An 18,187-nucleotide genomic window follows, 5' to 3' on the forward strand; every position below is an offset into this window, starting at 1 on the left:
ATCAAAGACCCTATCTTGCTGCTTCGGTTCATTTGAAACACACATTAAAATAAGATGAAGTTATTTAAAATCTGTTCTTTCCTCTGTTTTGCATAAGAAGTTCTTCTGTAGAGGGCTACAACTAGGTTTTAAATACAGAGCTAATGATTGCCATGTCCACCACTTTATGCACTATAGTTATTAATACATGCCAGTATAATTGTTCAAGAACAGCCACATGCCACTGTAAAATGCAACTCCTGCCAGCAAACCTGCTACAGCGTGGACTCCTCTTTCCAACAGATACGTAGGTCCTGCCAGGAACCTGCTCCAGCACGTTATTCCTATGAGATCACAGACTCCTTTCAGCATCCCTCTGCTCCAGAGTGGAAGTCCTCCATGGGCTGCAGGATCTGCTCCACCATGGACTTCCATGGGCTGCAGGGGCACAGCCTGCCTCACCATGGGCTGCACCACGGACTGCAAGGGCATCTCTGCTCTGGCACTTGGAATACCTCCTGCTCTTTCTGCACTGACCTTCGTGTCTGCAGAGCTGTTGCTCTCACGTATTCTCACTCCTCTCTCCAGCTGTTGTTGCTTCTGTGCAGTAACGTTCCCCCCTTCTTAACTATGTTATCCCATAGGCACTACCACCATTGCTGATGGGGTGGCCTTGGCCAGTAGTGGGTCCATTTTGGAGCCAGCTGGCATTGGCTTTATTGGACAGTGGGGAAGCTTCTGGCAGTTTTCCTCAGAAACCACCCTGTTAACCTTCCCACCACACAAACCCAATACAGTGTTTTACTTACATTCCCTAGTTATGTTGCCCTTTTTTTGCTATAACATCCAAAAACTCGATTAATGAAGTTATCCACAGAGCATCCTTGTGGATAAGGAAAGTAGGAAAAATGTTGGAAAATGTAAAGTGGAAAGAATTGGTTATATACAAATCAGCTGAGGCCAGAACTGAGGTTAAAAAAAAAAAATCAGCAACACAATATGTCGGATTTTTTTTTTACCCATCCAAGTATTGAAATGTGAGAAAACTGCTTAATAAAGATTAATAAAGATTAAAATATGAGTGCCTTTGGCCTGGAAAGGAAATTACATGTTAGGTTCATGTGTATACCATTTGATAGAGCTGGAGCTTTAGAGTAGTGCAGGGTTGCAATATGTCAAATATGCACCAAAATTATATGAAAACTAGGATGACTTCACTTGGACATTTATAATACAGTAGTAAGGAGCCAAAAAAAAGGAATTTTGATTTCCTGACTGTTTTGTTAGACGCAGCATGTGTCTAATGCAAAGAAATTTCTAGGTATTTCTCTAGATATTGACAACTAATTTTTAAACTTACCTGATATCATAGGGGATGCACTCCTAATTAATTCTCCATTTTTTTCTTTATCTCACTTCCTGTTGTGAACAGAAGTTAGCACATAACCTCAAGTCCCAAAGTTACTCAATACCTGGAACATTAATTGAGAGAATTTTGTGAATACTTACCACATCACTGCCTTGAGGATAAGCACACACATGTGAGACAGCAATCTGATAGTGCTCTGCCTCTGAGACTTAAATGGAGAATTTGTTTCTGTGTGCTAGAAAGGCTCTTTGTCTTACTACACTGTGCCCATCTTGAACAGTGCCTTCTATCAGCAGATACACACAGATATTTGCAAGTTGAAATTTTTTATCATTATAAACCTCACTGTTTGATGGGGATTTACAGACTTTTGGTTCAATCCACAGGCATAGAGGGAAGTAGATTATCCTCCACGGCTTATTCATGCTATTTGAAACCTGTGATCACTACAGTAAATAACTCTTCTGTTTTTCTATTGCATATCAAAAAAAGAATAAAAATTAACTCTAATCCTAATTCATATATAGTTGACAGGGTCTCACTAGGGATAAACTGCTCTTCATTGCTGAAACAGTTGTGACCTGCTCACAACCTGTAAATCAATATAATTGTATCAGATGATATAAGACTATTTTTCAACACAGTCTGGAATTAAGACAGAAAGCATCAGAAACATTTTGGGTCCTGCTGTCTTGGATTAATTGACATTAAGGACATCCTTTGACTGCTACAGAGTGGAAGAGGGAGGCTGGGGAATAGTATCAAACCTCTCAGATTCCAAAGGGAGGAACAATTTGCTGTAAACAATTTAACTGAGAGAAGAGCTGCATCCAGTTAGAAACAAAAATGAGAAAAAAAGAGCAGCTTCACTGACAGAAACAAATTTGTGATGGAATAAGTTTTGGTTTGCTAAGGAAAAACGAAGGCAAATGAATACAGGTATTCCTTTATTTTTTTTTTTTAAAGAAAAGCAGCTCAGTTCTCATTTTGTATGTATTCAGCACAGCCACACTTCAGCAGGAATTATATACATATTCACAATGTAAGTGCCTATGTAAGAAATCAAGTCATAATGTAGAGTCTACAAGAAATGAAGTCATGACCAAATGCTCATTCAGATTCATGGGAAGAGTCCTATTGACATTATAGGTCCAGAGTGCAATTTTGCTTGATATAGGTAGGAAATTATATTAATACACTCCAAACAATTGCAGAGACATACAATTCATTTTCAGAATTATTCAGGTGTTCATCTTTTTTGTCATTATATCTATTTCACAAGCGATTTTAAGGCATGTTTGTTCTGGTGATTATATTGGTCCACTCTGACTTCTAACGTAATTTACAACAACCTTGAAACTGCTCTAAAACTTGTTTATCCAAAACATGATGGCTAATTCTGTCCCCCAGAGAACATCAGGCTATAGTTGAAACATGGCCACAAACCCTCTCCTCTGACCACTCTCTATAAGCTAAAGTTTATTAGGATCTTTATCACATGAGAGTATTCTCCACACTGGAAAAACTCCCCTGAACCAGATCAGGCTGCCGGTTCCCTCTCCCTTTGGCTCTGCCAGGTTTCTAAAGAAGGATTTAGCAGTACCTTTACGTAAATGCAAGATCCAGAGTTCTGCTATGGTGTAAATTGAAGATAAGACAGAACAAGCCTATCTGAAACTCTTCACATTTTATCCTACCAGTCCTCTCATTTTGGTATCCCTTATCTGCAGCTTATCACTACAAACGTAATTCTCTACTCTCTTTTTATGTACAGCAATTGCATCCAAATGCCTAAAAAAATAAATAAATTTAGAAAGTCCTAAAAAAAATCTTCTTTACATTCTAATTTGTATGTAACTGGCTTAGACTGCATAAAAACAAAAACCACATTTCCTGTCATTCATAGGCCATGCTTTCCACAGTACCCATAGAAGTTAACTTCACAGGCAGCTACTTGGATCATACACATATGAATTCCATTATATAACAAATTTAAAGCTAAACAATGTCATATTTTTGTTTTTCAGGGAGAAGGAAGAGAAAGAGGACCAGGGGAAGGGAACAAACAGAAAGGACATAGGAAGTGGAATGAGGACAAGGCACTGTGAAGCATTGCCATAGTGCTTCTGACTTCAGACACAAAAAAATTAGGGTAATTAAATGGACATTTTTAGCTTTATTTTCCTCTGTTTTGTTTGTTTCCTTGTTTGTGTGTAGAGTATATGTTAGCATTTTTTAAATAGTTATATTTTGCAGTTCTGTGGGTTACATTAAATGTTTATGTCCTACAAATCAAAATAGACTAATGTTAAGAAATAGTGATAAAAGGTGACAAAGCCTATTAAGATTTGTATAAACTAATTTTGCCCCAAAATCACATAGTTATTCTGTAAGTATTCTTTCTGCTTCGAACTGTAAGTACCAATTATAATCTCAAGATTTTAATGCAACTTTCCAATTATTTCCTTCATCTCTCATATTTTTGGAATCACCTCCCTCCCTCCCACTGTCTTTTCTAACCCTTTTATTATTATTAGGAGAAGGCTCTTTCCTTAGGAAAGAATCACAGCATTAAAATTTTCAGGATTTTTTTTGTTTGTTGTTGTTTTTCTTTTTTAGTCTAAACTGTCTACAGAAAGACTGTTTTATAACTAGGAAAAGAGTACCTGAAAAGCTAAATCATTTTATTGAGATTATGGAAAAAAAAATCAGTTACAGGAAGGGAAAAGAAATGTACATTTCTGGTTACCAGAGTTTTATCAAATATCATGGCACACTGTAGGACAAGGCTAGCTAACAACTTGAAGTCTTTGCTTTAGAACACAAATCTAAAGTTTACAGTACTATTCCTCACACCCCAGATGTTTAGAGTTTTAGATTTTTTTCCCTGCAGTCAAATTGTTCTTGGAATCATCACCTTTCCTTTCTACCTTACCAATGTGAGGTATTTCAAATTAAAAAGACTTCACAAAATCTTCACACCATGACAAATTTATAATCAACTAAGAGATTTTCAGACACTGAGACAGAAGTACTCAGCACATCGGCTTAGAATTTTTAATGAGCATCATTAGGGCAGACATTTATTCTGGTATATGCACTGCAGTCTGGGAACTGTTGAATGAGGAGTTTATGAACCTTTTTAGGCTTCAGCACATTTTTCTTCTTGTGATTTCCATAACTTTATAAATGGTTTGAAAGCTAGCTCAACATGCCTGCAGTTAACCTTGTAAAAGATGAAACTGACTCTTGGGCTCAGTCCTTCTCAGATATCCTTACTTTTTACGCATATTTTATAGCTGATTAGTATCTTTTTTTTAAGGGATCTACTTTCCTTAAATAATCTGAGAGATATGATGGCACTGCCTGACTTTAAATTCTTTTTTTTTAATAAACATATTTTATATAGTTTAAATATTTTAGAAATAGTTACTACACTGTTACCAGAAAATATTTTATCTTCCTCTATACTCATTACTGCAGAAATGGTGTGCTTTTACACACATCTTTTAGCTTTGATAGCTCTTTTTATGTTTAATCCACTAAAATACTTTATCATTTATCTTGTTCAAGACTGCATAATATGTCTCCTTTCCTTTTAGATTTCATCAACTTATTTTCAGAATTATTAGAAAAATTAGATCTTAATATCTCATTTAAACAACAATTATCAAGTAGCTAGAATGATACAAAATGTTTTGGTGAATAAAGGTTAGCAATATCTTCTAAGGATAATTGTTATCATTGGGCAGCTGTATCTTCAGTAATTTTGCATCACAAAATTCTAAGTAACTAATGAAAGACTTAAACACAGTAATACAGTACTGAATCCTAACTCATGTTAATGAAATGCTGACTTAAACAATATACATAAACATCTGCTTATACCAGGCTTTAGTGCTAATTTATATATATAACTGGCTTCTTAGAGAAGGGGTTGGTGGCACAAGCCTGTCAATGTTTAAGAGCATTTTGTCCATGCCCTTAGTAATATGCTTTAACTTTTGGTGAGCCCTGAAGTGGTCAGATGGTTAGACTTGATGACTACTGTAGGTCCTTTCCAATGGAAAATATTCTAGCCTAGTCCAACCTTGTCTAGTCTAGTTTAGTCTATCACATCATATACTACCCTACCCTTACTTATCCTAATTTAACACTGACTGAAATGCTGCCTGAATCCCACTGGGTAATCTCATAGGGAGATGCAAACTGTAACTGTTTTGATGTTAAATGAAGCATCATATAGCTGTTTCATTTACAGTAAACAAAACAAAACAAAAAAAGAGGATTTGAATAAAAACTGCTGATAAATGATTTTTTTATCAACATAAACAGAAATTCATTGTTAGTTCCTGAACAGAATAAATGTGCATGTATACTCTTGTACACTATTATTATCTCCTTGCATAAGCATTTATAAGACCGTGGTAATAGGTTTAAACTTAAACAGGGGGAATTTAGGTTAGATGTAAGTTCTTTACTGTAAGAGTGGTGAGGCACTGGAATAGGTTGCCCAAAGAAATGGTGAAAGCTCCATCCCTGGCAGTGTTCAAGGCCAGGCTGGATAGAGCCTTAGGCAACATGGTCTAGTGTGAGGCATCCCTGCCCATGGCAGGGGGTTGGAACTTGATGATCTTTAGGTCCTTTCAAATCCAAACCATTCTATGATTCTATGATTCTATGGTCTTGAGAGCCTTTTCTGATGTCTAAAGCCAAGGCAGAATTTAAGCTTATTTCCACATATCCCAAAAGCTCTCAGTGGCTCTTCAGGTCTGAAGATGTCCTTTTTATGGGACACTCGCAAGTGTCTCCTTTTAAAGAAGATTTAAATTCACTGGTTAAATAAAAATTGCACATGAAACTATTCAGGTACCTCCCAAGGGTGCCACAAGAACTTAGCCTTTCCTATATACTGTAAAGCAAGCTTTGCACAAATTCCATTTCTCCAAGTCATTACAAGGGTGTCCAGGCACCTGTCTGTAGGTGTTTGGGGGCAATTTAGCTTCTGGACAGCCCCTCCAAACTCACATCTGAAAAAAAGCTAATATCCAAGTATAATTAATTTTGATCCATGAAGTTTATGGGAGTAGGTGGGGGGTATTGTTTGGAGGTTTTCACCCCTCTAGTACAGTATGTGTACATAGGTTCTGGTATTTTGACATAGATATTTTAAAGATATTTAGTAACAAACTTATGCTATCACTACCAACTTCTAACAAGTGACTAAAGCACTTGGCCTTTGTCACTTTTGAGATACTTTTAAAATGTAAGTTTTAGTTGCTTAGGTCTAAACCAAGAGGTGGCTAAAAAGGAGATCCACCATCCTGCAAGTCACATGAGTTTTGATCCACAGAGCTCAAAAATATAATTTTGAACAGCAAATAGTCATATATGTTTGCATATATGTCACATATTTTAACATGCATGCATCAGATGAAGTCAGCTTTCCATTAGGCAGCATAATAAGCACAAGGAAAGGGACTATATAAATATTTATATCGTGGTTTATGTTACAACTGGAGTACAGGTAATTTTGTTTGGACTAGTTCTAGTTCCTAGCTGTCCTACAGATTCTTTCTGGCAGGACCTAGAGGCTGTGCTTTTTGTCACAGAAACGCTCAGAATGCATTTGGAGCTAGTCCAGGTCTCCCAAAGCCCTGACAGACCCCTGCCAGAGCTGTGCTTACTCAAGAAACAACAGATGCACAGCAAATAGTACAGTGACTAAACTAATGAGCCCTGCTAAAGCCAAGTGACCTGAATCATCTGTGCATCTCTGTTGCTCACACAATGACTGCTGGAGCATAGCCCTTCCTGTCCTTTCATTTTAAAATTGTTCTGACTCTTATTATCTCATTTATGAAAAAGGTTCAGTCCAGCGATGATTCCTCCCCGCCTGTAAGAGCTGGCACAAAGCTGACAATCAAATATCAGAATGGCAAATTTGGGTTAACTGTTTCTTATAAAATGAAATCTACAAAACTAAAGCAAAGAGAAATATGCAATAAAATTGCCATTTACATTTCAGCATAATCTTCTAAAGACCCTTTCTAGCTAGACCACAAGTGATCTGGAGTGGAACTGGGAAGGAAGGCTCTGATTAATCTCTACTGGGATCTTAATTTGACAATTTAAATAGAAAATAGTGGAGGAACATTATACTGTATGTGTACAGTGCTGGTGAATTAAACCTCACCTAAATAATCACCAATATAACACTGTTAAAGTGAAAAATATTTAGTCAATGGAAATCTAGTCCTGAAATAAAATGTTATCTCTAAACAAATTGACATCTTCTTGAATTTATGATTTTTCAGGGGGTATAATCTATGAAATGATAAAAATTCTTGTATTTTACGAAACCAGTGTTTTTTTGTTTTGCAGATGTAAACCCTTGCAGGTGCATTCCTTTTTTGAAATTTATTATCTATAACAAAGTGTTTTATACTGAAGATCTTTCGACCCTTTTTGCTTAGAACCCAATAGCATTAATCTCTAGATTTTCAACAGCTAGCCATCACAGTGAGCTCTTCTGAGAATTTAACCACTTGTCACCCAAATGGGAATTGAGCATGTTAGAGAAACTGGCCTCTGCTGAGTCTATTGAACACTTCTGCAATCTTGTTATTAGTGCTTTTATTAGGATCAGTACTTTGAACTCTGCTTTGAAGTGAGCGGGAAGCCAACACAGCCACAAAGTAAGTGCTTGCATTAGCTTTTGTTGATAATGAGGTGTGTTCTGTATGTTATAACAGTTCAAGCTTTTTTGCAGCTATTACCTCCAAACTCGGATAGATTAATTTAAAGAAGTGCAGGCTGAATCTGCGGAGTACAAAAGACAAAAAAAGAAAGAAAAAAAACCCTTCAACTACTTAAAAAAATGCAAGAGGACAATATCCATATGCTTCCTGAAAATAGCTGTCTCCAATACCGAGTTCATATTGAGTACTCGACCAGCTCCCACAAAACAAAACTTAGTGTACTGAATAGAAAAATCAGCCATATTTGTAAAAATCTGTGTGAACAGTTTTATGTTTGAATATTTTATGTAAAAGCTATAGAAAACAAAGCATCATTTCTGAAAGATAAAGAGTAAATTTATCATCCTGAAACAAACAATCCCAGATTTAACAGTCATAATTGAAAAAGTGTTTTGAGGTCTCCAAGATACAGTGGAGGTATTTCTGATATTAACAAAGCACAACAGGATTGTGAGGAAGTTGAAAAATTGCTGCTTATCTTTGTATGAACACCAAGTAATTTCTTTTCCAAAATACAGGCAATTACTAGACTTAGAATTACAGGATGATAATTAAAATAATCTTAATTTATTTATGCTCTTGCAGATCATTTTGCTTCCACTTGCACATTTTAATTTTTGGTATTATTATGAAGTACTATAACAATAATTTCAAAATATTTTGCTTGTGTTGGAAGGGTTTTTTTGTATATATCATGTTAAGTTTAATTTATATTTCATGATATTATGATTTTAAGACATACCATAGAATCATAGAATCATAGAATAGTTACAGTTGAAAAGGACCTTAAAATCATCTAGTTCCAACCCCCCTGCCATGGGCAGGGACACCTCACACTAAACCATATCACCCAAGGCCTCGTCCAACCTGGTCTTGAACACTGCCAGGGATGGAGCATTCACAACCTCCCTGGGCAACCCATTCCAGTGCCTCACCACCCTAACAGGAAAGAATTTCCTTCTTATAGCCAATCTAAACTTCCCCTGTTTAAGTTTTAACCTGTTACCCCTTGTCCTATCATTACAGTCCCTAATGAACAGTCCCTCCCCAGCATCCCTATAGGCCCCCTTCAGATACTGGAAGGCTGCTATGAGGTCTCCACACAGCCTTGTCTTCTCCAGGCTGAACAGCCCCAACTTTCTCAGCCTGTCTTCATATGGGAGGCGCTCCAGTCCCCTGATCATCCTTGTGGCCCTCCTCTGGACTTGTTCCAACAGTTCCATGTCTTTTTTATGTTGAAGACACCAGAACTGCACACAATACTCCAAGTGAGGTCTCAACGAGAGCAGAGTAGAGGGGCAGGATCACCTCCTTCGACCTGCTGGTCATGCTCCTTTTGCTGCAGCCCAGGATACGGTTGGCTTTCTGGGCTGCTTTTGAATAACTGCTTTTGAAATAACTAAAGCAAGCATCAACAGCAATAAATATATTCCCAAAGTTGTACCTATACATGAAATCCCTGTTTAAGAAAAGATAGGAGACATTTACTTTTGGATAATGAAATGCATCTCTAAAGGTCAAATGCAATCTCTTGTCCTGACCATAGTTATCGAATACCCTAGCTGATCTGGTGTAGCAAAGCAAATTTCCCCTCTGCAATTTATAGCTGATTTTTAACATTTGTTAAACCACCTTTTCTTTTTTTTTTTTTCCCAACAGCAAATCAATCTTCTCATTTGCAAATCAGCCAACATGCTGTTTCAGAATTCCTCCAAGCTGGGTCCCATGTGTGACTGAAGATACTGGCATGGAGAGACCAGCAGTTGACATGCATTTTCAAAGCAGCTGAATGGACCCAGCAGCTTCTGCAGGGAAACAAAGCCCAACAAACTGATCGTCTCCCTGGCATATTTCACTGCAAGATGAACTGTTTTCAACAAAGCCTATCGGAAAAAGAAAATCTGTTCTTCGCAATAATTGAGAAAGAACATTTAATTAACCAAACTTTTATTTACTGCTGTTTCCTGAAAACCAGTTAATTATTACATAAACACAATTAGAACCTTGGACAGAACCCAGGATTTTTCACAATGTATATCACTACCTCTCTTGTTTAAGCAAGCCATCCTTTCCTTTTTCCTTTTTTACTCTTTGCATAACATTTCCTTTCTCTCTGTAGTGGCCCACTATCAGTCAACAGAGAAAATGGAAACAGCTTTCCACCAGCATCTCTTTCAGGTTGGTGGTTTCTTAGTTTCCTGGAAATATGGAAACCATGGTCAACTTCTTCAGTCTGAATGCAATAAGCATGTGCTTCTCTTTTCCTCAACAAGTGTTCAAGCCACAAGGTTACTAAACGCCTAATCCCTACTCTGCCTCTTCTCTCATTCCAAATGAAGGGCAATCATAGTCCTTGTATAAGAGAGACAACTTGGGCACTTGAACCTATGAGTGGCTTTTTTTGCCAGCAATCCAACCACCAAGAAAGATCTGTATTGCAAAGTGTAGGTCAAGGCTTGCTTTAGAAGAGAGACACGCACTTATGTTTTTGCGTTCCTTATTGGCTGCTGTGAGCAATCCCCACTCTACACACTCATGGTTATACAGCTGATTCCAGAAGTTAAAGTAATAAATAATTTCTATTATTCTACATTGATTTGATTGTTTTCATATTTCACACATCCTATTATTGATGCATTTTTCAAAATGGAGAAACAGAAGGTCTGAATGTTTGTAGCTCATCTGTGTAACCCTGCTATCTATTATATAAAGCACAAACAAATTTCAGTCCTAAACCAGTTTTCTTCACTACATTGCATCATGATCCTGTGCATATCACTTGATACCTGAGAGTGCATTTCTCCTCTTACAAAGTGGAAGCTGCTATATTTGCATGTTAAGCTGTGGGTACTGTGGGTAATTTTAGCTGGAACACCCTTTCACTGTATGACATTTCCTCAAATGAGCTTTTTAGTCAAAAGAAGATGCTTTATAAAGAAACAGCAAGCTTGATGAAAGGAGTAGGGAAGAATAAATTGATTATTAAAGGAAGTTCAAATCCTTAGTCTGCTTGATCCAGCAAGAAAAACGCCTGTCCTGGTTCATACAGAACAGTGTAATTGAACCTGAGTTTCCCCATGCCCAGCCAGTTCCCTAATGACATCCACATGTTTTGATATATAAACACTGGTTTTGATAATTCCATTTCTGCTGCAGAGTTATAAAAGGTTTTGGTCGTGTTACAAGGTAGAATGAAAACAAACGTTAATGTTGCTATGAAATGGAATTGCTCTAGCTGTGACACACAGCACAATACATGTTAACAAAATATATTATACGTAAAAACATTGGTCAAGAGCATGTCTGCACTATGGTGTGTGGATGCCCAAGATAGCTGTCAATGATAATTTAGTCAAAAAATCTGTAGATACTAATAAGTGAGCTCTGTGACTTAAAAATTGGATGACTTTGGTAACTCCACAACCTTGTTAAAATCCACTTTCCATTCTACTTAGCAGACATACCAATTTTTGTTGGTCTTTCTCTAGCAAATACACTGACAACAAATTAAAGAATTTTGTCTACTAATTAGATCATTAGTGTCATTAACAGGCATAAGCAAGATACATCTGAACCTGGGTGTGTCTAGATAGGAAATTTGTCTATACTAATAAAATATTGTTACTTTTATGGCTGGTAATGGAAGCTGGTACTGGCAGAGGGCAAAAGAGTAGGAAAGAGGAAGATGAAGTCATTGTCCCATTGTCATTGTGTCATGTGTCTGCCCCCACAAGGTTCCAGTCCAGGAAAAGTGGAAAATTACCAGACTTCTTAGAGAAACAGTTCAGATGTTCACACAGTTTAACAGAAATGTGTTGCAGGGCATCCAGTTTTCTAGGTTCTAGTGCCTTTTATTCTTCTAGTCCCAACAGTCTTGAAATATGCTGCTCTATTCAGTGCCATCTTTCTAATCTAGCAGCTTTTTCAATTTTTTTTTTTATCTGGATGCATGCTCTCTTAGGTTCTTTGCAAGAAATCTTTGTCTTGTATCATATTAGTGCAGGGTTGCACATCTCAGCCCCAAAAATACCCTTAGATCTGGACCTTAACACGGGCAAATAGAGCATTTCTAGATGTGACTGTGATGGACTACAATTATTTGGTATAACGGTAGCTCTTGTCAAAGCTTGCAGATAAGCAGATCTGAATCAATTATCGCCAGTAGGCTTTTCTCTGAAACATGGTGACAGTTTCTTGCAAGAATTCTGCTTTTAAATAAAGCAAATTAGTTGAAATATTCGCCCTGATGAAATATCTAATGTCACACTAAGAAAAATTATGACATACATACAATACTCAATACTATCTAATGAATAAGGGAACTATCTAGCCATTTAAAAGAATAGATATGGGCATATCAACTAAGCTTCTGTTATAACACAGCACCTTCCTGTACCTCAGAGTTTCACGTAAAACCTTAGTTAAAACTGTCTTTAAATTTCTCTTTAAAAAAATAAAAACTTTCCTTTTGTGTTGCATGTATTCTTGCTTTCCTAAGTTGATTTATCTATCCATATGGCTATTTGAAATCATTCATGAAAAAACAAATATGCTTTTATGCATATTTGATTTATCAAAAGAATTCTGAAAACATTTATGCTTTCTTCTGAAAATAAAAAGGAGTTGTGAATATGATTAATTACTATCCTGTTAATTATCTGATTTTTCTAAAGTATTTAGTGCTTCCAAAAGTACCACCCTGCATTTCCAAATGTGTAGGAGGAGCAATCCAGAGTCATTGAAAACTTTTACTGAAATACATTCATAACTACTTTATCCACTGACCTAAGTATGATTAATACACAAGTGTCTACCTTTATTTTCTCTACCCTTCAGTAACCGCTAATATCCTGTAGGTTTTGAACAGATGTTCAGTAACTGAAGTGGTACACCTAAGCCTGCCACTTAAAGTTATCACTTGTAATTATGGAAGAAAGCTTCCAAAATAAAGAATATTCTCTTATTTTTTAACTAAAAACATAATAGAAACAATATATTTCAATTTGAAAGGAAGTAGTCTTACTTCTCTTTTACAGGTGGGAACAGTACAGCACACAGTTGGCCATAGTCCCAATCAGGCCACCATCAGATCTTGTGACAGAAGGCAGGTCTCCTGAACATGAACAGTCAAGTGCTGTACCCATAAAGTCACACTAAATTTGAACCAGAAGTGAAGAGAGTCTGTTGGTTGTAAGCTATTACTATCAGACTGAGTATCCTGTGTTTGTGTTTGGCACACATGGAACAGAAAGTTCAGAGGCAGCCTAGAGACTGTGGAAGGTGTCTTTTCTGTCTGATTTCAACTAGGTACATTTATTTAAATACAAATGAATCTCAGATTAACTTTGTACTGTAGTAGGTAGGAAACATGACTTCTACAGGCAAATGTCTTGAAAGAGAGTATTACTGCTAGACTCCTTTTCAATATTTGTTGCTTGTGAAATACATTTTGCATTGCTGAGCTAACTACACAGAAGGCAACATAACCTTCAAGAACAGGTCTACAAAGTGAAGTTTCAACTATTTCTTTAATTTATAAAAAATCTTACCTGAAGAATGCTATCAAGTCTTATACGCAAAAATGCTTTGGAAAGAAATGATAAATGTTACTGCATGTTATCTTGATATTGGTAAAAATTCCTTCAGCTAGACTTTTATATGAAATCCAGTCTCAAGTCATAAGGATCACTGGAGAGACTTTCACTGACATCAGCAAGCTTTGAATCAAATCTGTTCTCTGGGTTTCAGAATTCAAAGATTGGTCATTTTAGTCAAACAAGAAAAGGCATTCATTCCAGCATTTATTAAGCTGCCATAGACTTTGCTTCTAACCATCTGAACATCATGTCAGGAGCACAACTTTATCCTTATGAAAAGTAACCTAACCTAATATTGTTTATTTTAATGGAGGTGAGATAATTTTATATTTAGCTTTCTATACAGTTGTGTTTGTTTGCACCTATAAAAAGCTATATGCACATGCCCCTGTTGCGTACAGTAGTCAAAGCAATCTAATACTGTAGTACTTGCCAGAACATCAAACATAGAGTCGTAGAATGGTTTAGGTTGGAAAGAACCTTAAGATCGTCTCATTCCAGCCCCCCTGCCATGGGCAGGAATGCCTCACACTAGACCATGTCCCCCAAGGCTGTGTCCAGCCTGGCCTTGAACACCGCCAGGGATGGAGCATTCACAACTTCCCTTGGCAACCCATTCCAGTGCTTCACCACCCTCACAGTAAGAAACTTCTTCCTTATATCTAACCTGAACTTCCCCTGTCTAAGTTCCAACCTATTACCCCTTGTTCTATCTCTACAGTCCCTAATGAAGAGCCCCTCTCTGTTATCCTTGCAGGCTATGAGACTATCCTGGAAAGCTGCTATGGGGTCTCCACACAGCCTTGTCTTCTCCAGGCTGAACAGACCCAACTTTCTCAGCCTGTCTTCATACGGGAGGTGCTTCAGTCCCCTGATCATCCTCATGGCCCTCCTCTGGACTTGCTCCAAAAGCTGTCATGTTGAGGACAACAGAACCACAGACAGTACTTCAGGTGGGATCTCAAGCGCATACAGACTTTTTTCCTGAAGCAAGCTGCAAGTCAATTAATTAGATTATACTAGAATTTTTTTATTTTGACAAGTAGAATTAAAAATTTCCAATTTGGTCCACTTTGATCATGGAAAAGCATCATTAATATTACTTAAATTCCTATTTCCAAATGTTATTAACTCTTACTCTTTCATAGATAGTCTAACACTGTTTGCCACAAATAGGTAAAATGTCAGCTCTTGGAAGGCAAGTGAATGAGTTTTAGCTTTCAGTTAGGAAGAACTATTACAAAAAACCCAGTTCGTTGGTTTCGGTGCATGCAACTCACAAATGCAATATAAATGACAAAATGTGATGAAATAGGAGTAAGATAAATATTTATTAAAAGACAAGCCAAAAATATCTTTTTGACTCATGAATTTAGTGCCACCTCTGAGAGTTTTTAAAATTTGGGACTGACAAAGCAGAGCACTCCAAAGTTCTTAGTGCTTTTGGGTTTGTTTTTACAGCTTCAGTGGAAAGCTTTGTTATAAATTGATCATAGTTACATTATTATGAGTATGGTTCGTATCTAGACTTGAAGCAGAAATCCCACTTTTAGGACTGAGGGAGAGAGATTCTTTTATCTGAGTAATCACATTTTCTAAGTATCATCTTTTCCATATGTTAATGGACAGGAAAATTATGAAGTCACTTGTGAAAAGATTTCTTAATCCTTTGCCTTTCTGCTTTTTTCTCGTATTAACTTTTGGTCTTTTAATACTCTTGAGCTTATCTTCTAATTCCATATTCTAATTACATCATTAAGTTTCTTACAGCGTTGCATATTCCCATGAAGATTTAGGACTAACATACAGTACAGGAATTGCTGATTACCTGTTGTCAACATGGAGAAAAATCTCATAGGAAGTTTCATAGGCATATGCTTATGCCCTACAGCTATAAAGGGTTAATTTCAAACCAGCTTTCTAGCAAGATACATCTTTATTGCCAAATATTTGTCAAGTGAATATCAAAGAAAAATAAGCTGTTCCAGCTATGAAATGAGTAGTTGGTGACATAAAAATTACTCATCTTTTTTAATTCACAATATAATAATACATATCTTTTTTTAAAATGCACCTTTTAGATAGTATTTGCCAAAGTTATAATTAAAAAAAAATATTCACTTTAAATATATAGAAACTTTAAATATATTAGCTTATACTGGAAGCATATTTATTTCTAAGAGCAAAAGAGTGAAGATAATATGTAATAGCTTGCTAGCTACCTAAATTTGGCTTTAGCTATTAAAAGTGAAAAACATAAAAATAGTAAAACAGAATGTTAACAAAATTGCAAAAAAGTATGCATACACATGTACAAGTCAGATCAGATTGGGTTCACATATCCTTGTGAATCTCCCCTGACATGATCCAGAGATATTCCTATGGATATTCCTATACTTCTAGATAAAAGATCTGGGAGCACACTCAGACACTGAGACCCTTACCATCCACATTGCTCAGTACTTAACCCACCCCTGAACCTGCTCTGGAGTAATGCAAGCAACAATTTCCAATAAAATTTTGCTACAGGTACCAGTTATACAGGGAAAGAACTAATCAGGGGAAGCGATTAGCTCATGGTCCTCTTTTTTGTTTAAAATTATGGATGAAGCCATGGTCTTCCACAGCAGGTCAGTCAGAGGTCTGAGCAGGAATGCATACTCTGAGTACATACTCTTGTCAAGCTGAAGGGCCACTGATTTTAGGCCATTTTTCTGGTCATAAAGTATTTGAGTACTACAATAATAAGCATTAGAAGACAGACAGAGACACTAAAATCTATCCCCAATACACAGTCTCTGCCATTCACTCCACCCTAGAATTCTCATTTGTGAAACACAGCACATCAAAGCCAGCATTTTGAAGAGTGCCACACTCAGTCACTGAGACATAAATTGGTTCTCTATGTATTATAAATTATTAGATAAGGGGGAATATTTTGTTATTTTATGTGTGTACAGAATGAAAAGCAGATATGAGCAGTGATGAATAAGACTAGGCTCCTCTGCTACTGGAGACACCAATTCTAAGGCTATTCACATCTGAGCTCTCCCCTCTTACATTGCTTACCCTATATATTGTCCATTATCACCAGCTACAGCTTGCTCTCCTTTTTTGTGTCATTTTATGGTCCTACAAGTGCAAAAATGCAAGAGGATACATTGATCCCATATTTGCAAGTGTTCTTTTTGGCTGATAGACCGGGCCACAGATGGAACTGAAATATTCTATTACAGTTTTCTATAAGGTACCCTGCTGCTAATTTTTAAGGCTTCTACCTAGTCACATCAGCAAGTCCTTGTGTATCAAAGACTGCAGACCATCTATACCCTCCAGCATGCACCTGCACGTAAGTTTGGGCGACAGATCATTTGTATCTAGAGACCTCTCAGATGAAAAGCATCCACCTCTTCTGACTGGGCTGCTCTAAAATGTAAAACCTTTTACTCTTGTAATTTAAAGAAACTTTGCTGTCAATCATCTCCATCAAATCAGTAATACAGACATAGCAGTCAAATATCTGTTTGATGTAAGCCCCCCTTTCATGGATTAAAATATTCTCTTTCCAGTCAGTGCAGTTCATTTGTGTCAAAACTTGGTGACATGGTAAAAGCTGGAAGGATAGAATTTTTTTTCAAACAAGTGTAATATAACAAACTACTGTGTTTATTCTATTGCTCATTCTCTAGGCAGTAAGCACAGAAGGAACAGTCTAACTAGGGTCTAGATCACATTCATGTTTCATTCCATACTTTGATAAACAGAATTTGTAGTACAAGTCACTCTAGAGATTCTTTCCACCTCTAAAACTGTTTGGTTTGGTTTTGGGGTGGGGGTGCTGGGTCTGTTAAGCAGTGAGATCATCAAATTACCCCTCTGCCCTTGGGAGCACTGACAACAACAAGAACTTTCTGCAAAATTAATATCCAGAATCCATCAAAATACACAACATAAGGATAGGGGGACACGGATAAAGGCGTGGTTTTATATAAAATATAAAGCAATAAAACTCTTTGTGATGGATGAGTGTAAAACTGGAAGAATATTATGACAGGCCACAGGTTTTACCTGAAGCCATATGTTGCCTGTCTCTACATGCATAGCAATGGAAAAAGATGACTTCCCACTTTATAAGGCACTCACAGTCCTTTCCTGAAGAAAGCCTTAAGTTTTCTTCTCTGCAAAATAATAAACTTATTTTGTATATCTTTGGAGTGGAACACTACTACTTTTTTCCATTGAAATGGTTTTTAGATTCATTGTGCCAAACATTCACATACATAATATATGCAAATCAAGAATGTGGGGAGAGAGAAAGGATGAGAGAAAGGGAGAGCTCATGGAAGCTTTCCATAATGGAAAAAAGCTTTCATGTGTACATATGAACAACAGATGTAGAAATAATTCCAGCACTCAGCAAATGAGTTTATCTAATAGCCTTGTTATAGAGGACTGTGAAGCTGTGAAATTGCTTTATCTGC

Source organism: Pezoporus flaviventris, unplaced genomic scaffold, assembly GCF_033815535.1.
Source record: "Pezoporus flaviventris isolate CSIRO_AGI_PZ_B2104156 unplaced genomic scaffold, CSIRO_AGI_Pfla_v1 ptg000007l, whole genome shotgun sequence".
In the NCBI taxonomy this organism is placed as follows: Eukaryota; Metazoa; Chordata; class Aves; order Psittaciformes; family Psittacidae; genus Pezoporus; species Pezoporus flaviventris.